This window comes from Anopheles funestus, chromosome 2RL, assembly GCF_943734845.2.
Source record: "Anopheles funestus chromosome 2RL, idAnoFuneDA-416_04, whole genome shotgun sequence".
NCBI lineage: Eukaryota > Metazoa > Arthropoda > Insecta > Diptera > Culicidae > Anopheles > Anopheles funestus.
The window spans coordinates 51,711,575-51,731,177 of NC_064598.1; the positions used below are offsets into that span (position 1 = coordinate 51,711,575).

The 19,603-nt window shown below is 40.4% G+C and overlaps 1 protein-coding gene across 13 annotated transcripts in view; it reads right to left on the reverse strand.

The window, feature by feature from the left end:
- LOC125762279 (complexin) overlaps positions 1 to 7,892 on the reverse strand; it is a 169,384-nt gene extending 161,492 nt beyond the window's left edge. For 3 of the 13 annotated variants that reach the window (XM_049424181.1, XM_049424180.1, XM_049424170.1), the window contains exon 1: positions 7,756 to 7,892. The gene's annotated coding sequence lies outside the window, so the exon portion shown is untranslated. Of the gene's footprint in view, positions 1 to 6,513; positions 7,050 to 7,098; positions 7,241 to 7,691; positions 7,711 to 7,755 lie in introns of those variants that run through there. The other 10 variants (XM_049424182.1, XM_049424183.1, XM_049424179.1 and 7 more) reach the window with 10 other exon arrangements.
- Positions 7,893 to 19,603: the final 11,711 nt, after the last annotated feature.

The following is a 19,603-nucleotide window of genomic DNA, read 5'->3' on the forward strand; positions in this document are numbered from 1 at the left end:
CATGCAACCATGAAGTCAGAATAAATCAAGCATTAACGCGGGCAACATTGTACCCATATTTTATGTGCCATGTCTCGTTCTCTAATCTCCGGCTAAGGTGCTTTCACTCACGTAGATGCGCCGAGTAGCGATAGGACGCATCAGCAACACCGTTTGCACCCGATGGAACCGAAACGAATGGCAAAGGTTGATTGCCGCCGGGTGACGGGTTTTGCTTTCAGCGTTAAAACGTTTTCGTTTCAATTCCATGTCGGTGAAGATTTCGTTCAAATAACCATGTCACCCATTCGCTTCCCTCCGCCACTTTCGCCAAGACAGCAAACATCAGGTTGAGGAGAAATGAATTTTACAGCCCAGTACGGTACTAAAACCAAAACGAACGAAATGCTCTGCCGGCGCGGTGCACGTAATATCGAATCGTGATTGGGATCGGATTTAGCAAAAGCCCGTACTCCGACAAACACACCATTCTATAGCTCACATCACGTGGGCGATGGTAGACAAAATTGCAGCGAAAATAGATTTTCAACTATGTGTGACGCCGCGGTGATTGCAGAGAGAAACACCAAGCCGGCAGTGGGAGATGCTGCCGACCGGCGAAAAGCGATATTCCACGTCAAATCCGACCCATCACGAACGTGCATGCAAAGCCATGACAGCTACGGAACTTTGCCATCAAACCGTTCGCATGGAGCATGATGATGTTCGAATATTGAAATCTCAGAGAATCCGTCCTGATGTACGGCTACTGTTCATCGTTCAAGGAAACTCCGATCGATGGTTACAGTTGGTTCAGTTGCATTCAAAATACCTACTCTAGACCGTTTCAACTTGTGTCTAAACCATGTGTCTAGTGAAACTCGAATAACAAAAAAGGCAAATCAGTAAATAAAAAATTTCAGTATTCGTCCGAAAATGGATCACATTCAAGAGAGTTCATAAGCGAAACGACAGAACCAAACTACGATTCAATCGCTAATTTCTTCACTCCGTCATACCTTGCTGTTGACCCAAATACTCTTAAAACCATTCGTTCGTTGGCTAACGTCAGGAAAAAACGCTTTCCTACTATGGACATGGCGAACCGTCCAATGTCCTGAAGATGAAGAGGATTTTTTTCCTTCTCGAAAGTGTAGACTAGAGTTATGAGCTACGAAATCCTTCAGCATGGTTCTACCGATTTTAAATCCATCCATAAGTCCTTGCCCCTTCTGTAGATGGAAGCGATTGAAATTTTGCAGAGCTTTTTTCTTTGTTTTTTGATGCTCCATCAAAGTTCCAAACGGACGAATCGGAGTTGGGATGGGTGGAGTTTAAAACGGATGAGCCGAAAATATTGAACGAGGATCTACCAAAAACCCTAAACGATACAACAAAAAGGCAGATCAAGATGGTGCCCCCGTTTTCCATTGTACGAAGTTGCCGGTGTTTGCGTGAGGTTGCCTGCAACCGACGTATTCTTGACGTCCACCCATTCTCGACCTTCCGTTTTGTGACGCTCGAGCAAGCTCGGGCCTAACATTTCGACCACTAATCACGGCACTCTATCATATCAAAATGCCTCAACAACGATAACGTTATTTGCATCCCGAAAAATCTCATTCCCTGGTCGAAGTTTCCCTTTGGAAAATTCCCAATGTTTTCCCCTCGGTTTGAAATATGATACGCACGCTATGAAACGTTGTTCTGACCATCCAAACAAATTCCACTGCGAAGGAATGTGATACTGCTTCGAAGCAGCAAGCGCCTACGATTTATGCAACCATTTTGTAAGCTTCACATTGACCCGTTAAACCACCACCTTGAATGAGAGAAGTCTCTACGTCTCGAGCGTCGTTACGTCTTTCGGGCAATATTCGATCCGTGTAAGACAGGATTTGTTTATGATTCTCTTTCCAGGCGACGAGCGTCAACCGAACACAGCTGTAGTGAAATTTGTAATCGAGCAAACGAGGCCAACAAATGTCATCCTTTCCTTTTTTATATGGAAAGCGCACGGGCGACATACAACCAAAGCGCCTCCGGTTAGGTACATGTTGGCCTTGCTCGGTTCATGGAATGAGCTGGCTGGGTATACTCTTGCAATACACACACACGCAGCCACACGTTCCGACTAAAGGACAAACGGTCGAGAACTCTCCTGTCAGCGACAAACCTTCCTATCCACTCCCTCTGGTTTAGGCTTTATGAGGAGTTGCCGTCGTTTTCAGTTCAGTCCAGCCATTAATTCTTTATTTATATTACCTTACCGCCTATCGTCCCACTATACAAAGCTTACTACATCAAAACCGGGCACGTTCACCCTTATTTTCTTCCAACATTCGCCCCAAGAGCGTCGTACATACATTGACATGTCGGAATCCGGCCTGGACGAATGCTGACCGTTCATTCGTCCACAGTGAAGGTACATCATGGCTATGGAAATGTATATAGTACGATGGTTTGGACCGATAGGTTATTTTTGGAGTGTAAAACAAGGAACCTGTCGGTGTTCGTGTGTCCATATGTTCAATTTGGAATCGTCGTTTTCAATCGATTTTACATTGAAAATGTATTCTTAATACCATTCTAAGCAATTGCACTTCATGCAACTGATAACACGTATAGCGGGATTTATATAATGGCAAAAAATATATTTAAATAGAAAGTAAGCTTAAAATAAGTCACAAAAGCTACGAAAATACTACAAAGCCCAAACGGTTTATACCCTCAGCAAAGGATCCACGGGAAACGAACCTTCGCCGATGGGGGTATAGTTTCCAGAGCTTTTTCCTTATCGCATCGCTCGCATATCGATCGAAGCGCAATCAATGACAACGACTTTTATATAATTAACCTACCGTCCATGTGCCGCAGGTAAAACCTTTCATTGAGTCACCGCCAGCTCGACGGGACGAAGCGACCGGGCAGCACATTATAAATTATTCCTGAGGACGAACGACACCGGATGGAGCTTTACTTCCTTCCATTATCCCTCGTTCATTTTATTCGCTTTTTTCCCACGACTTGCGCCATCAAATAGGAACATTCATTCGATATGACAAGAGCAAGTTACATAATGGAAAACAAAAGAATCACATTGTTTTTACTTTTCCTTCCCTGTTCCGGGAAACATGGTCAACAACTTCGATTGGAGTGGTGTGTTTGCATTCGCGTTCCCTCTGGTCGCTCAGCCACTTTTAAAGAGAGACATAAGAATGGCACTATAGTGGTGCTATGTTTTTTATAGCGCTTTGAAAACAGCTTTTTTAAGCATCAAAGTTGTGTTTCAACACAAATAATGGAAAATTAAAATATTGAACTACTAAATCTAACTAAGCTGCTATGCTTAGTGCTATGAAAATATATGTTTGATGTACAGAACATTAAAAAAGCTAAAATTTTGTTATGAAACAAGAAAAAACTGTCTTCTTTAATACATAGAAAATTAATTATGAACATCATAATTATTTTCATTAATTAAGAGATCAATCATACTCTGAAATGAAACACATAATCAAAGTACTATAGATCTGAAAACATACTGTAATCAGTTCTGCAAATTAATTTTTAACGATATTATTTCCCACATTCATGCACATTCAGCGACACGAACTACACACACGGCTAGTGTTCGCTATCATCATTTCCATTCGGATACAGTTATTATTGCTAGTTTTCCAACTATTCCACAACGCACATTTCCCTTCTTCCGCCGCACCCCAAACAGTGTGATACAAATTGCCGGGAGTCCAATTATCGGTTGTTTATCCAATAAGCGAGACTTATTTTTTTGTGTTCGCGATTTGTTTTATTTTTTTTTTCGTCCCACAACATCCTCCGGCAAACAGGGTGGTCAATAAAAACGTAGACAACAACAAAAAAAGGTGGCCCTTGGTGGCGCTTAGACCACAGCTGGTGGAGAAGGATAACGGCATGGAAGCATCTACGATAGCTCACAGCAATTGTAAGCGGTCGTCGATGTTGTCATCGTTATTGTTCTACCGTCTTCGAGCTACGGCACATAAAATGAAACTAAAATGGGTAAGGATGCCTCAAAGACCGGGTGCTTCCGGGCAGATATGCGAAAACTATTCGCTTGCAAACAGCAATCGATCCTGGAGCTGGAGCTGAATTCTATTTACCATGGGATGAAGGAAGCGGAGGCATCCAACGCAACAACCAACACAAGGAAAAAAGACGGTTTGTTAGTTATATTTTTATTGCCGGCTTTGGCTTTGCCACTGTTTTGCACACGACTGATGCAAATACACCTACGAGGTCAGAGGAGAGTGAAAAGCATCAACGTGGATATGTTACTATTTGCCCATATTTATTCCAAACAAAGTCAAGCATGACACGATGCACTGCCTGCGTGTTGTGATGCTGTTAATTGGTTCGCCTCTTAGCGAAGAATGTGTTATATTTCCAACAGTTCAAAGCCACGAAGGTTGATGGATATGGTAAGTAAAAAGAGAAAAATGGAAAATCCCATTTTGCAACACAGAGTGAGTCAACAGCAATTGTTATGATGTACAATTGTGTTTGGAGTTATTTAGTAATATACTCAAAAAGTCGCAAAAAAGCAGAACATGTTTACGGCCATGTATGGAGTAATAATACAAAACTGTATGTATTAATGGAAAAAAAAATATCTTTTTTACATGTATGTTGTGCATTCATGATAGGAATAAACTTCAAATCGTGTGTCTGCAACCCAAAGAGAGCACATATAGGCACTTTCGGGATGAGAAATTCAAACCGTACCCGAGCATTGCATACTTTTAGGCGCTTTATTCTGTTAGTGGGTAGTAAAGCACGTGAACACGATCATGTTAACATGATACGAATTTGAAATTGTTTTCCAAAACATAATGTAAATTTCTCACATTTAAATTAAATTCTTGAAGCATCTAAAAAAAACGATACAAGAAGCATTCAGTGCGTTTTACACGAGATACATTTGATACATTATTAGCTTCCAAATCCCATTTCCTTAAATCAGATATCCGATCACTTTTACCGATCAATCAAACGTATATCAAAGTACTTCAAATAATAATAAAAGCGTTCCTGGTTTGAACTACGATTGAGTCTTTCATATGTAAAACTGATCAATTAAGTTACTTGCTACTCAAGTAGCAAAGGGCAAAGCAACACCCAATCCGGGACATTCATTTCAACAGATGTAGACAACATAAACATTTCAACAGATGTAATATGATGCCACCATCCTGAATATCTTTATTTTAAAACTTTAAAATCTTTTATCGTCTTTTTTAATCTTGAACTCGATTGAAATGGCCCTTCAAGTGTTTAACAGTCGCTGTACGTAAATGGTAAACATAACACCCAATTGTAAAGATTTTAAAGGTAGCACTAGGAAAATCGAGAACATAAGGAAAGTTTTAGAAACATGTTCACAAACCATCAATTTCATGAACGTCACCTAAGACTGCAATTTTGTTTCACTCACAGATTCATCATCCCAAATAATAAATCATAAAAAACAACATTTGTTTACATAGTTCAGATCTCGTAAGACTTGAAGGCATACATCAGATGTTTAGATTGCTAGTGCCTGATATAAAAAGATACTTTCATGTCCATGTTTCATAGCTTATTCCACAAAATACCCAGCGGAAAAACTGCAATCAACAACTCTCAATCGTACTTTTGCATTTTTAAATAGCAAAATGTACAAACATAAATCAAAGAGGAATTTAATAGCCTATGTGTACATTGCAAAAAAACACTATTTTATGCACGAGTCAACTCACGTGACTCACTGCCGAGGATTAGTGGTCCGGGGTGCACTGAGTAGCGAAAAGGATTTGAAAAATAAATACACCAGAGGCACACAACCACTAAAACAATATCATTACGCCAACAAAATCGAAATATCGATCCAGCGGGAATGCAATGGAAATAGCGAAAGCAAAATAACGTAGAGAAATGATTCACCTTCCAGTTGGCGTAGGCTGGCGTTAGGTGTTGTGTCACATGTTTTGTTGGAACACGGACGCCATGCGTCACGGTTTAGCACCAGTGGTGAATAACAACATAAATTGGAACTTAATTCAATTAAGACTCACCGGGCTTGAACGTTGCAGCTTCGATCACGCGTTGTAAAAAGATACACAGTTTAAAACAAACCAACCACCAAAAATAACCATGTGTTTCGGACGGACAAATGCTATGGTTTTGCAATTACACGTACTACACGAGGCAGGTCACTGGCACCGTGCTTGTACGTAGTGGAAAACAATCCTTCAACGTGGTGCACAGCATGCTGTGTTTCGGTCGCTCTTGGTTTGGCTGGCAGAGTAGAGCAAACCGAGAACTGTCAAACAGTGGATCGATATTTGGAAAAAAGGAGGAATTACACACGATTGCCTGCAGTAGGCTGTGCAAAATCTGATCGTATAGCACAAACATTAGCTAGCCAACCGTGGAACAAATTCATTAAAGCACGGCTCTGTCCTACCCCCCTGCAGAAAAAAAAAGATTACAAAACGCACCGCGCACACATACCGTTCGATAGGGGAGCAGCTTCTCCGACAAGCGCCAACTGTCATTCTCATCTGACGCATCAACATGACACCCGCAGCGGACGGACGTATGGCAAAACATAAACAAATTTACGGCTACACAGATTTGGTCATAGTTTTAGCTGCTCCTTTTGCATATTTTTACGATCGCAGTGATAGGTGATGAATTGTTTTTCGGCCGCTGCATTACAGTGTGTGACAATGCTGGATAGATAGGCGTTTGTTATTGTCTATTGCACTGCGGATTGCAGCTGCCGCTGATGCTCGGTTGCATCCCGTATGGTGCAGTTTTCACCCCACTCACTAACACTACACACACACGCACACACCCGCCATTGCACGCACGCATTCCACTACTTTCGCATACATACACTCACACCACCTATTTGATAATCGTACAACAAAAACACAAGGTACGGTACGTCGGACAAACCCAGCAGTACACAGGCCACACCACGGGGCGTTTGTTTTGCTGCAGTCGGGGCACTGTCTCTTTGAAGCACTTGGGCAGTCCAAGGGGCCCGCACTTGGTCACTACGCTAACCCTAATTTTTCAAACCCCGGTCACCTCTTGCCGCGTCCGCCTGCTTTAGCACGCCACCTTCCGTTCTCCGTTGCGGGCGACGAATATTGAAAACACGCACACGTTCGCCTCGGAAAGCTTCGGCTCGCTTACGGATCCAGATTGAAGTAGCGCGTGCAGTACGGCAACAAACCCCCGTAACGTAACGTAACGTAGCCGCGGCCCGTACGATGCGTGAGTGCCGCCAACTGAGTGCTGGGTTCTCTTTCTCTTTCTTTTCTCACCTCTCCACTCTCATGCGTACGCGATGAAAAATGTGTATGTGTAAGCGAGACAGCTAACGCCGCATCTCACAGAAGCGCGAATGAAATAACACTCCGCTCTCCCCCCGCTAACGTTTAGTTAAGACACGCACACAAAAAGTGTGACAGAATGGTTGGTATAGTAACTATTCGGAACGAACTATAGCGCACACTATTCGACCGCACTCAAGTCCATGCGCTACGTCCGCTTGCCACGCTATATCGATCGATTAGAGTCTGTTTTTGCTTGTTTTTTATGTTTTCACAGTGCCCCCGGCACCGTCACATACCAGTGTAAGGGATGACCACATTACCCGCGACCCGCGCTAACCTAACCTCATCCTTTTGAGCGAAAATTTCCCCAAAGAAGGACAATTCTATCCAAGCACCGCAAGGTTACCTTAACGGGGCACGTTCGGTGGTAGATGATCAGCAGGAACGTGACACACTAATTGCACGCGTGCACACACACACACACTCACACATACACACGCAAATAGAGCTGGCGCATCAGTTAACGCCGAAACAATTGGGAACTAAATTGTGTCCACCGAACGGTAAAACTAACAGCCGAATAAACTGACAACCGAAAAACATGCACACGCCAAAAACGACACCTCAACTCAAGTTTTGGGGCACTCTGCGGGCGCGTCGTTAAACGAAACGATGACGTAATGGGGTGCGCCTGCGCGCCAATTTACCACCGTACCTTCCACCCTCGCTCGCTGTCTCTCCTACACTGATTTTACTGCGTCCCCCCTCGCGTACTTTGCTTATTTCCAAACTCTTCGTATAATACTTTTCCTAGGTTTGGCTGTAGGACAACACCGCACATCCTTTCGAATGGGTCTCATCGCGTGAGTGCAGTGAAAATACTCATCCCCGGTTTTCCATGAGCGACCCACTCACGTGAAGGAAATTCGCTTTTCTTTACATGCGAAGAGACAAGCTTTCTACCCTTCGCCTTTACTCACCCACACACGCACACGTTTGTACACTAAACAATTCTCCCACACCACCCACAATCGAATCGAACTTCACCAGAAAAAAAGCTTCGGTTTTCCTTCGCCCGATGCTGGTCGGTTCGGATCCCGCGTTGAATCCTGATCGGGACACTTGGGTAAGCTTCGTGGGTCCCGAAGGATCTTTCCTATTTCTGAGGCGAAATGACATAACGAGAAGGATAGAACTAGAGAAAAAGGATGCTCAAAATAGTACAAAGCAGAATGTCAAAATGGGAAGAATTGTGTGTGTGAAAGAGAGAGAGAGAGCGCGCGAGACAGAGGAAGGGAAAACTTGAATACTTTGCGAGCGCACACAAAACAGTACGCCGAGTATAACCCGACAACATTTCGCACGTGAAGCTTTTGCTTTCGGGGAAACGCACCACAGCAAAACGGTTGCGCAATCAGATGGAAATTTTCGCTTCACCCGGTCTGATCCAAAAACCTTTGAAACTCTTATACTTTGGCGTTGTGCTGTTGTGCTGCCTTGCAAACCATTGCTTATCATCCATTACAGGAACCATTTCTGCCTCACTTTACTCATTGGCACCGAAGCGTGCCCGTATTTTTCGAACTTGACCAAACCATCTAGCACTGAGTCAGTTGGATGTGTTCCGGGGCCCGTCTTTGAACGGAGAAATGTTTCAATCGCGATAAGAAATGTCAAGCTCTCCCGTCCACCGTTGGTCCATTTGCCACGGAAGGAGGAACACATCATCCCATCTACTGCCGAAAAATCAAGCCACAATGGGCAACTGTTGTACCGTGTCGTCTAGGAACCGCTAGAGCTTTTTTACTTTTCTTCGAACGAAAAATAAGCAAAAGAAAGAAATGTTTAACTCACCACAAAGTTAAGTACCTTTACAGTGGTAAAGTTTTTGCATTGGAGTTTATCATACTATTTTCATTTTTCATTCATTGTCGTATGGTAAAAACTGGTAAAAAAAAGTTCACTGGAATCGGGGATAGATTCGCCTCTCCGGAACACTACCTTAGTGTTCCCACAGGAAACGAAATGTTACTCCTAGCGCCGCGACTGCTACTACCAGACTCGTACTGAAGTTGTTAATCGACACACACACACAAAAAAAACCCTTGGCAAGGGCGTTGATAAGGCTCGCTAGAAGAACGAAATGCTGAAAAGCGTAAAAACCACCCCACCTACATCATCATCATCAGCATCTAGATAGGAGCTTTCGGTACTACCGCACCAACCTCAAAGTGGACTGATTTTTCTTATCGGTTTTCGGCGGGCACAAAAGGGAGTTCCAGCGATGGCAAGCGTGGTGAAGTTTTCTACCCAGCTGTCCATAAAAAAAAGAAAACCACGATACACGGCACGGGCCCATGTCGTACCGTGAGGTCGTGTGTATGTGTATGTGTGCGTGCGAGTTTTCCACTGTGATCGGGAGTTTTCATTTCCTTTATGTCGCTTTCCCATGCCGGGCCAAAGGTTTTTCTGTTGGCTGAGGGTGGGACCGTAATGCATGGTTATCTGTGATTTCAACTGTCAAGCCGTAAAAAAGGGTTTCTCTTTTTTTCCTTCTTTTTCTACATATTCCACTCTGTTACATTAGCACTGGGACTGTGTGGTTCCTTTTTTTGTTTTCATTCCCGCATTCACGATAATGAATTGAAAACTTTAATTTCAATCCTTTTAAAAATGAGAACGCAGAACATTATCTATACAATCATGACGATGAATAATTACAACGTTTCGACAAACGAGTTGCGAGGGTTTTTAGTTTAACGGTTTTACTGTTGCTTGAACATTGTCATTTTTATTATGTATTTTTATCACTCATTATTAAAATGCTTCACCCGTCCTGTGCGTACTTTTAATAACATTCATTTTTAATTTATTTGTAATTTCTAAAGTACTATTCCTCTTTTTTTAACTTTTTTATGTGTTTGTTAATAGGTGAACTGTGTTTTTTTTGTGATAATTAATTAGTTTTGTTTTTCTGCTTAATTAAGAAAACTCATTTAAAATTGATTGTTATAGATTTTCTCGCTTTCAAACTTAACTCACTCTCTTCAAACAATACATGTTGGTAAGTCAAAATCAAAAGGATTTCGTAGCGTGAACTAAACCTATTTTGCCTATTTATTTATTTACAGATTTTATGCAATTTATATAAATAAAATATCTAATTTTTCCAGAAATCAAGCTCTTAAAAAAACTTCCATACTTTTTACTTATTTTTGTATTCATGAAGAAAAGCTTGACCAATGCAAAAAATAATTGCATTTTGTTTGTTCAGAAACATTAAATAAATAGAATATATACATATAACAGAAATAGTACAAAGTTATTCATAATAAATATGAACTTTTCGGATGATTTTTTACATATTTATACATAAACTTTAAAATATAATTCAATTATTTGAAATTAGGTAAAAATGCAGTTTAAAATTAAGTTGAATAAAGTAAATAATTAAACAGTAAGTAAATACACAAGAAAATTGATCATTGTAAGATTTAAATCGCTTTAAATGTGACGTGAATCTTAAAAATGTAATTAAAAAATCTATCGATAACCCGTCATCATGAAGAATTTGTCAAGAATCTGATTAAGCCTTTTTTCTTAAGATCATTTTAATCTATCTATTCAAGCTTGGTGATTGTGATATCATCAGAAAAACAACTGATCTGACGTAGTGTGTTTAAAGCAATTTCCTAAATTTAATCATATTGCTGTATTTCGTTTCCACCGAAAAGTCGGAAAAGGAATGAATTATCATTTATACACATCAAACGATTATGTTTAGATTGCGTGTCATAAGACGGTTAGAAATTTATTTAGTATGAACCTGAAATTTCAAGGCTACCATAAAAAAACAAACAACTTCAGTAATTGTACTAAAGAGACTCGCTGGCATTCGTTCATTTCATTAAGGCATGTTGAATTCAGCTTTACATGTTTGAGTAATACCATTTTATCTCTTACTCAAAATGATTCGTGCGCAATGTTGTGGATAGTTAGTTAATGGTAGAAATATTCATGGTTGGAATGTCGTGAAAATATTAAAATGTTTCTGACAGTAGTTGAATATTTACCCTTTCGAAGTTAGAACGCCCTGTACGTTCGTGCTTGTTGTTGGCATATTCCACGCAACCCATACTTCCTGCTGCACGGGTTGTTATAGCTTTTCCGATGTAATCTATCGTTTTGAAAACCCTTAAAGCTATCTCAATTCGATTTCCAGTCTCTATCGTCCCGCATAATCTAATCGAGCATTAAGCAAAGTCCAATTGTTCGACCAGATAGACCTTCGGGAAGTTTGTAGGCATGCTTGAACCGTTCTAACAAAAGCTCTCCATGTCCTATAGATAGACGATTTAATTACAAACGAATAAACGCGAACATTAATTAGCATTTCGCTTCGTATCCACTAATCCATCCGGAGGCGAACATAAAAGCACAGCTGCTTCTTAGCTCACCTCATGCCCGAAACAGAAGAACACTCGTTGTGTGCTGCTTTACTTCCCCGTTTGCAGGCAACATTAAGCGTATTGTACAATCACCATTTTCGGAAGAAGCCATCCGCTAATCACCAGTCTAGGTACCAAGGCCAGCCCAAGAGGTTACGAGTGACGGCTCCAACATGTCTGCCACTATCCGGCGCTACTGTTCGCATTGCTACTGCCCATTGTTTTTCGATCTATACGGTCAGAAGGTAAACATAATTAAGCCAGTACAATGAAGAACTTCTAACTTTGTCTTTGAAGCGCTAATGCACCAGTTTGCCCCGTTAGGGTCACAAAAGCTACACTGCCCAAATGCTGTGATAGCGGCCGGATTAAGAAGTCCGAACCCAGTCCATCCGGAAGTACATGCACAGGTTCATCATGTACACCTGCTGAAGCGTTGGTTGAGTTGTGCTACATTTAATCATAAAGTCAAACACACTATGAAGGATGGCACCGGAACGAATCCCGTACGAAACCTGTGAGGTCGAAAGGATTTTGTGCTGGAAGGGTTTAAAATGGCCATGGAGGATTAATTTGTTTTTGCTAATTAAAGATTTTCTAAATGGATAGCACTTTCAAACGATGATAAGCGATGAGTGGCATTAATGCGCCACGGAAGAGTATCAAGCTGTCAAGGATGTCACTTCTCCTGGAACTGCTCTGTAGATGGAAACGAAATTAAATATGGCCAACGACACCGATAACAACGTGCAAGGTAGTTAGATGATTTTTTATGTAATTTACAACTTATAAAAAATAAGATATTTTAATAATTTGGTAAACAGTAGTATAATTAAATAAGAAATTCTTTATTTTCAATCTTTATCTCAATCATGTGACTCTATCTTTTGCCCGAAAGGGGAAAACAAAGGGATTGAATTTTATATGCAATGGTATATGAACCAGAAGAAAATATCTCATAATTGCCCAGATGTTTTCATGCGAATAAAACATAATTTAATATAAATAAATATCTATTTAATAATAATATTGAAATCACATATATAAAAGTGCCGCGGATATATAAAAATGGAGGCGCCCGGTGGTGTATGTGATAAACGATTCCACACGACAATACCGTGTATCAAATCCAATTCAGATCGTTCTCCAGTGCCAAGGACTGACCCAAGAAGAGAGAGAGAGGGAAAGAGATATATTTAAAAATGCCATAAGCGACTTAAAAACCATTTAATGTAGATTGTAGATGAACAAACTACCTTAATATTTTCGAAAGAATATAAATAAATACTATAGCAATACGGCCAGGTCGTTCTTTCATGAAATAATAAATAAATAAATAACTATTACTAAAACAGATCTCCGTAACTTTATTATTACATTTTTTTATTTGTTTTTTTTTAAAGCATTTCACAATGATTCTGGCATCTTGTTCGATAGCCCACTAATACGTATGACAAGTTTGGCGATTGGCTTAAACTAACACAACATAATGCAGGCACCAAAATTAGAATTATTCCTATGACTATCAATCCCTTACATATTAAACATAACACTAAAACTAATATCTTCAATAAATACTAATAATATCTACTAATACTAACTAATATCTTCTTAAATATCCTTATTGAAATGATCCCGATTTTGGGACGATTCTAATGACATAATCTTTTCATCTTATACAGAGAAAAAGATAATAAGAAGATGTTCCGATTTTTTTTTTTAATATCATGAATTTACACTCCATAATGTTTTTTTATAAGTTTCATTACCTCATTTGAATGAAGTTATTTGATAGTCACGGGTAGATATTTTAACTGTCCAGCCAACATTTCGCCCTGCCATATCTACTATTTCAAAAGCCTCACTGCGACAACATTATGACACAGAAACCATGAATGTTCCAAATAAAAAATAAAACCAATTCAAAACTAGGCCAACATTAAACAAATTCAAAACTTCCTTTCCGAGTAGTGCCGTAAAATGATGGTCGGTTGGGCCAAGTTTACGATCGTACTTGGTTTTCTCAGTGCAAGAACCCGCCGTACCTTTTTTACTACCCAAAATAGTAAAGCACTTTTTTTTAAACATTTTCATGTCCAAATGATAACGACATGGATCACGCTTGCTCCCGTGTATGGGCAATAAAGTGTCCAGGTTTTGCATCTACATAGCACGTCCTTTTACCGGCTTGCCCGGTGACCCGGTTTACCAAACAACGCCAGCCACCGTTCGGCACTGAAAAGCCAGAACTTTGTCTGGCGACGGTGTACGCAATAAATAAATTGCTTCCGTCGTGGTTCTAGGCCACCGCATACGTAGGAAAAAAAATGCCGTCCAGCATTCCTCACTAGAACATCCGGACGACTGTCCTACGGACTTCCTTTCGAGTTCTATTTGTTGAACAAAATCCAGTGTGCCCTCAGTTTGTGGGTTTTTTTTTTTATTCTACTCTGACAATTCAACCCATAAATGTGTTTCGTTGCGTAAAATTCAACGCTCGCATGGCAAGGAACCACGGACATCGGAACAAGGCAACACAGGAAAAAAAAGATCCACCCCAGTTCCTATCCGTACCGAGCGACCCGAATGCGGTGGGAATTGTCGATGATACAATGAAATATTTGTATACGCAAGCAATGTTTGCAACCCCACAACGAGCGCTCGTATCGGACTGCGACATACCCTGTCCCTGACATTGCCCAACGGGACCCCATTCCCAAGGGCATACCGACCCTTCGACTCACCTGGATTTGCACTCAATTCGTGCGCTTCGTTAGGTTCAACATCAAAATGTGACCTTTTGCACCGTCCGCTAGTCCACGTTTCTGGCACCTTGCCCGACAAACGGGCTTCCATGTCCATGTTCTGAGCAACGAGCGACATTTATGGCAAATTTGACATACCAAAATCCAAGGCTGGGCCTGGATGTATCGGACTGGGATTTGCACACCACGCACCAGCATTCGGTCGGTTGGTTAGCCTCCGGTGGTTTTTTGACCATCCTGCCAGGCCGGGTGTTTGGTTATCTCGCTCTGGACGCTTCTCACACAATTAGCAGCAGTATCTGTATTGGATTTTTACGCCTCATTTCACCGGTTCGGACCAGTCGCCTGTAACGTGGGCAATAGAATTTTCGCTTACAAATTTTAAGCACACACTTGAGCGGCAGTAATGCGCCGGAATTGATAACGAGCGTAAGTAGTTTAAAACAATTAGTCGAATGCTGTTCATTATTTAAATGGCAGTAAAATCAATTCGAACAATTGTAATTTCAATTGCTTTAACGATTTCTTGCTACGGAAGCAAATTGTTTCGGAGTAATAATACAATTTGGCTTAATTAAACCACAAAGTTGTTTACAATATTCAATTTTATTTATTTTGTTAATCTTAAGGAAAAATTAGAAGTTGTAGACATTAAAGTACTGGATAATAAAGATTGATGGAGTAATTATGAATAATGGATCATAAAGGTAATAATAGATAGTAAACAAAAGATTTAATTATAAATTAAAGTTGATTTAGACCGTCCGAAAGGAAAGTAGAAGCGTAACAGGCTCAAAATGAGCTGAAATGATGGACTCCACCAAAAAGGCAGAGATAATGAATTAGAAAACACCGATCCAGCCAGTACGGTGATAATACTGCTCGATGATCAACATAATTAATTTTATTCGTAAGATTTGGTACTTGTGGTAAAAAAATACATTAAATTTTAAATTCTCCAATGTTCATTATTTTTAAAATATTTTCCTTGGCAAGCACTATCTCCAAACAGGGGTCTCCATCGATCCTAAAAAAAACCTCAATGCTACCTTATACCACAAATCATTACAATTTTCGATTTTTCACTCTACATCACTCTTAGTAAATTGTGTAGTTCTTTTTTTGTAACGCCTTGAAACAATAAAATTATCCCCAACAAAGAACCTTCCATACCTAGTCCTTCACGAAAATGTTGGATATTTTGGTTTTCATTGTGCGGCAAGTATAATAAACGAGGGAAAAAGAATAAAAGAAACCAACCGAAGCTACATTCTCTGGACGAAAGCAACTGCATAACAAAGGTGCATCAAGCAATGCACAAATTAATTTCCACAATAAGAACCGGTGACGGTGCGATAATTGAAAATTGGTTCGCTCGCTTGACGCCATACCAACAGTGGCAACAATCGCAGAAAACTCCTTAAAATGTGCAACGAAAGGTAAGGTAAAAAAACCACCTCACAGATACAAAAAGTGCAACAACAAAAAAACCCCACCTTCAAACACTCCAACACAACAGCAGGGTGGACACATTGTCAGTGCCCTAACATCAAAACCGCTTCACCATTTGCGACGGTTTGCTTCATCGGTTTACATTGTTTGCGCTCGAAAGAAACGGTTCGTATTGGCCACGGCAAGGTGGGAAAAGGGTCAGGTTCGAAAGGTCGGCGATACGGATGGGGAACAAGGACGATGCATCTTTCAATTGCAAACCGCACTCATAATGCATCTGGAAGACGAAAGGGAAAAAAAACAATCCGTGCAAACGCTTTTGTGCAGCAAACTATTGTGCAGCGAAGAGAACCATCAAACGAAATGCGATATTTCCGGCTTATTTTTCCTCATCTTTACTGCAACAAGGGCAGTTTTTTTCTTGCAGTAAAAGCCAACGCAGTCAGCACCCGGAGCGGTACAATACAGCACCGTACCCGTGAAGGGATGCCATCGAATCGTCAATGATCGCCAACGCTCGCCACCATCATGATGCCAACCGGTGCACGGCCCCCCATGTCCAGCTTCGTCATTTCCACTTCGTTAGCTTGCGCTATATTAAACTTCACCATATCAGTGAGTGGCTACGTGGTGGCCACCCGGAAGGGATTCAGCATTCGTTCCCACTCGGGTCCCATTGCCCCTTCACGTGCAGATCATGCAACAGTGGACAAAAGCATTTTTCGTTTCTTAAAAGCATAAGCAGCCACACGTGCTCGATATATTGCAACCAATTTAAACCTGTGTCCATCTCACACACGGGAGAATTGTTCGGGTGTCAAACATGAGAATGTCCGTTGTTTGTGGCATACGAAACCTTGCACAAATTACACTTAGTAAACCTGAACGTTTCGTAAGCAGGGAAAAGCTGTTGTGGACAGCATCGCAATTGCCGATCGTTGCTTATGTAACTGGATTTCGTGTACTAAAAACCCCCGAACACCCACTGCCGTTTGATTTCGGCTCACACACACACAAACACACTCACCGGTAAATGTGGTCCAATCGAAACTCATCCAATTGCTCGTTCGCTTGTATGTCGATTTTTCCCCAAAAACCGAACAGCTGTTACAAAATGACAAATCCATAGCAAATGGCGCTTACTCGTTGTGGCTGGGATGGAACAAAACGAAAAGAAAAGAAACGAAAAAACAAACACAAAAAAGAAGTCTTACACAGAAAAAAAATGCTCCACCGAAAACTATCATCGTTCGAATTGGAGCAATAAAATGAAATATTTGATGAGTCCAAAATAAATCCGCGTGACCGTGTGGGAAATGAAACAAAACACGATCAAAAGAGAAAAAGAAAAATACTTCGACCACTCCTTTCGGTCTCGTAAACTTTTACAGGATTGTTTTATGCTGGCAGGGAACTGAAATATAACCGGAACATTTTATTTTAGTTTTTGAGTTTTTTTCGGAACATTGTATACGAACGATTGTAATACAATGTGGAAAATGTGCTTCTGCTGCTACAGCGTGTCAGTTACAAATTGGGGAAATTGATGAAAAACCTTTAATGGAATTTAACTACCATCACTAAACGGATGCAAAAGCGATCAGCAACAATTAAACGTAAAATGTGAAGCTTAAAAGCTCTTAAAAGCGTATTATCCTATTTTATATTTTTAAAAAGTTTTCCCTTCACATTCGAATCTGTAGTATAACCCTATTACTAAATCATGTCTTTGATTTTATAATAAAATTTACCTAAATTTGATTTCACATTCTAGATCCTAAATATGCTTTATACAATTTGCTGACGCATGCTAAATCGTTTTGTTCCCCCCAAACAAGCCGTCTTATGACATTCGAAAGCATTTGTCCGACGTGTACGAACGTGTACGGTCGGCGTTCTTTGTCATGGATCAATCCAAAGTTTTCCAAAATCAAGCCTTCCGCTCAAACATATCGGCTGCTTCTTCCATTTCCAGTTCCAACACCTACAGCAAAACACGAAACGGATACACCGTCAAAAAAGGAAGTCAATACTCAGAAGGTGCCCAAGGAGTGTTATGTGTCGATCGGAAGGAAGTACCGGGTTACCCAAAAGCGGCTTTACTGTTACGGAAATTTGATTTAGTTCTATTTTTCATTCACTTCCCCCCTGTTCCCTCTACTCTTGTCCTTCCACCTTTCAATCCACCATGATCAACATGATGAACAGTAGCGAAACAATCGTTTGTTGGCCGGTACCGCTTTTTCCTACCAGCATTTCTGCTGCTGAATTATCCCTTTTGTGGTGATTTCCTTCATGTAGCATCACCATGCAGAGGTGGAAATGTTGGGGTGAAACAAAAAAGGATTTTTCGTCATGTTCGAGTGCACGGAATCGGAAAGATGGTCTGGTTCGATAAACTTTCCCCAAACTGTCTTCGCGTCGATATTATATTGCATGCATCCGGCTGACGACAGTCACAAAGGCGGAGTTCCTTTTTTTGTTGCTGTTTTTTCTTGCTCCCGTTTGGGGAGCTTTTTATTTTAGCCTCGCTTTTGTTTTCCACAGCACCCGAGCGTGTGGGAAACGTCAATTTCCCAACCGCAGACAAATATACGGTAGGTTTGGTAAATAACGTATGTAACCGAAATAATAGATGACAATTCGACCGAGGGTTTTGAGTGTCGGTTGAACCACTCGCAAGCAGTACCCAACCTTGGAGGGATTTGGGATGAAATTCTACGATATTAGATAGTGGTTAAAAGTGAACAAACAACAGAAACGCCTTCTGTAACAAGCCTTTTCTTGGAGTTTGTGAGCCTTCGCTCACACGGGCTACTTAAGTTGGGTTTGGGAAAGTTTGTCATTTTACTGCACAAGTATAGACAGACGGTTTTGTTTCCGCGGATGTGATTTTGTTTAATAAATCATTCTTCTTTTACCCGAAGCTTTACTCGTAACATTTGACGCTTGTTGATGTTACACCGATCATGACCCAACTCGAGAAATTTCAATTTTCATTTAGCGCCAAGAGAACCGAATTTTTCTTACGGAAAAATTGGAAACACAAACAGAAATTGTGTTTATTGTATGAAGTTCAAATCACAATATTGTTTAGATGCAGATGCTTACAATATGGTGGGACTTGCTCGAAGATATCTATTACGAGTTGTGTTGGTAACCAGTCTTCTACAGACAATTTGAAAGATTGTTTAGTCTTTAGGCCGAACAAAAGTGTAGGAAATATAATAAAAATCATTCTTTAAGTTCTCTAATCAAACCAGAGATAATGACGATGACCACCTCTTGAAGCAGCATGAGTCGCTATCAAAAGAACAATAAAATAATCTTTGAGATATGAAAGTTTTCCCCTTTTTTAGACCGAATCACTCACTTGCATTTTCATTTATACTTAGTAATTCTTATTCTCCTGATTATGAATATTTTGCTAAATTTCCTTTTTTCATCCACATTTCATTTCGCTCAAAAACATTGATTTTTAGCTATTTTTAATCACATTTTATGTAGTTTGATCCTCTTCATATTCAAGTCATATTCAAGTACATATGTTTAATTTAAATTTTTTATTTACTATTAGCTAATCATATTT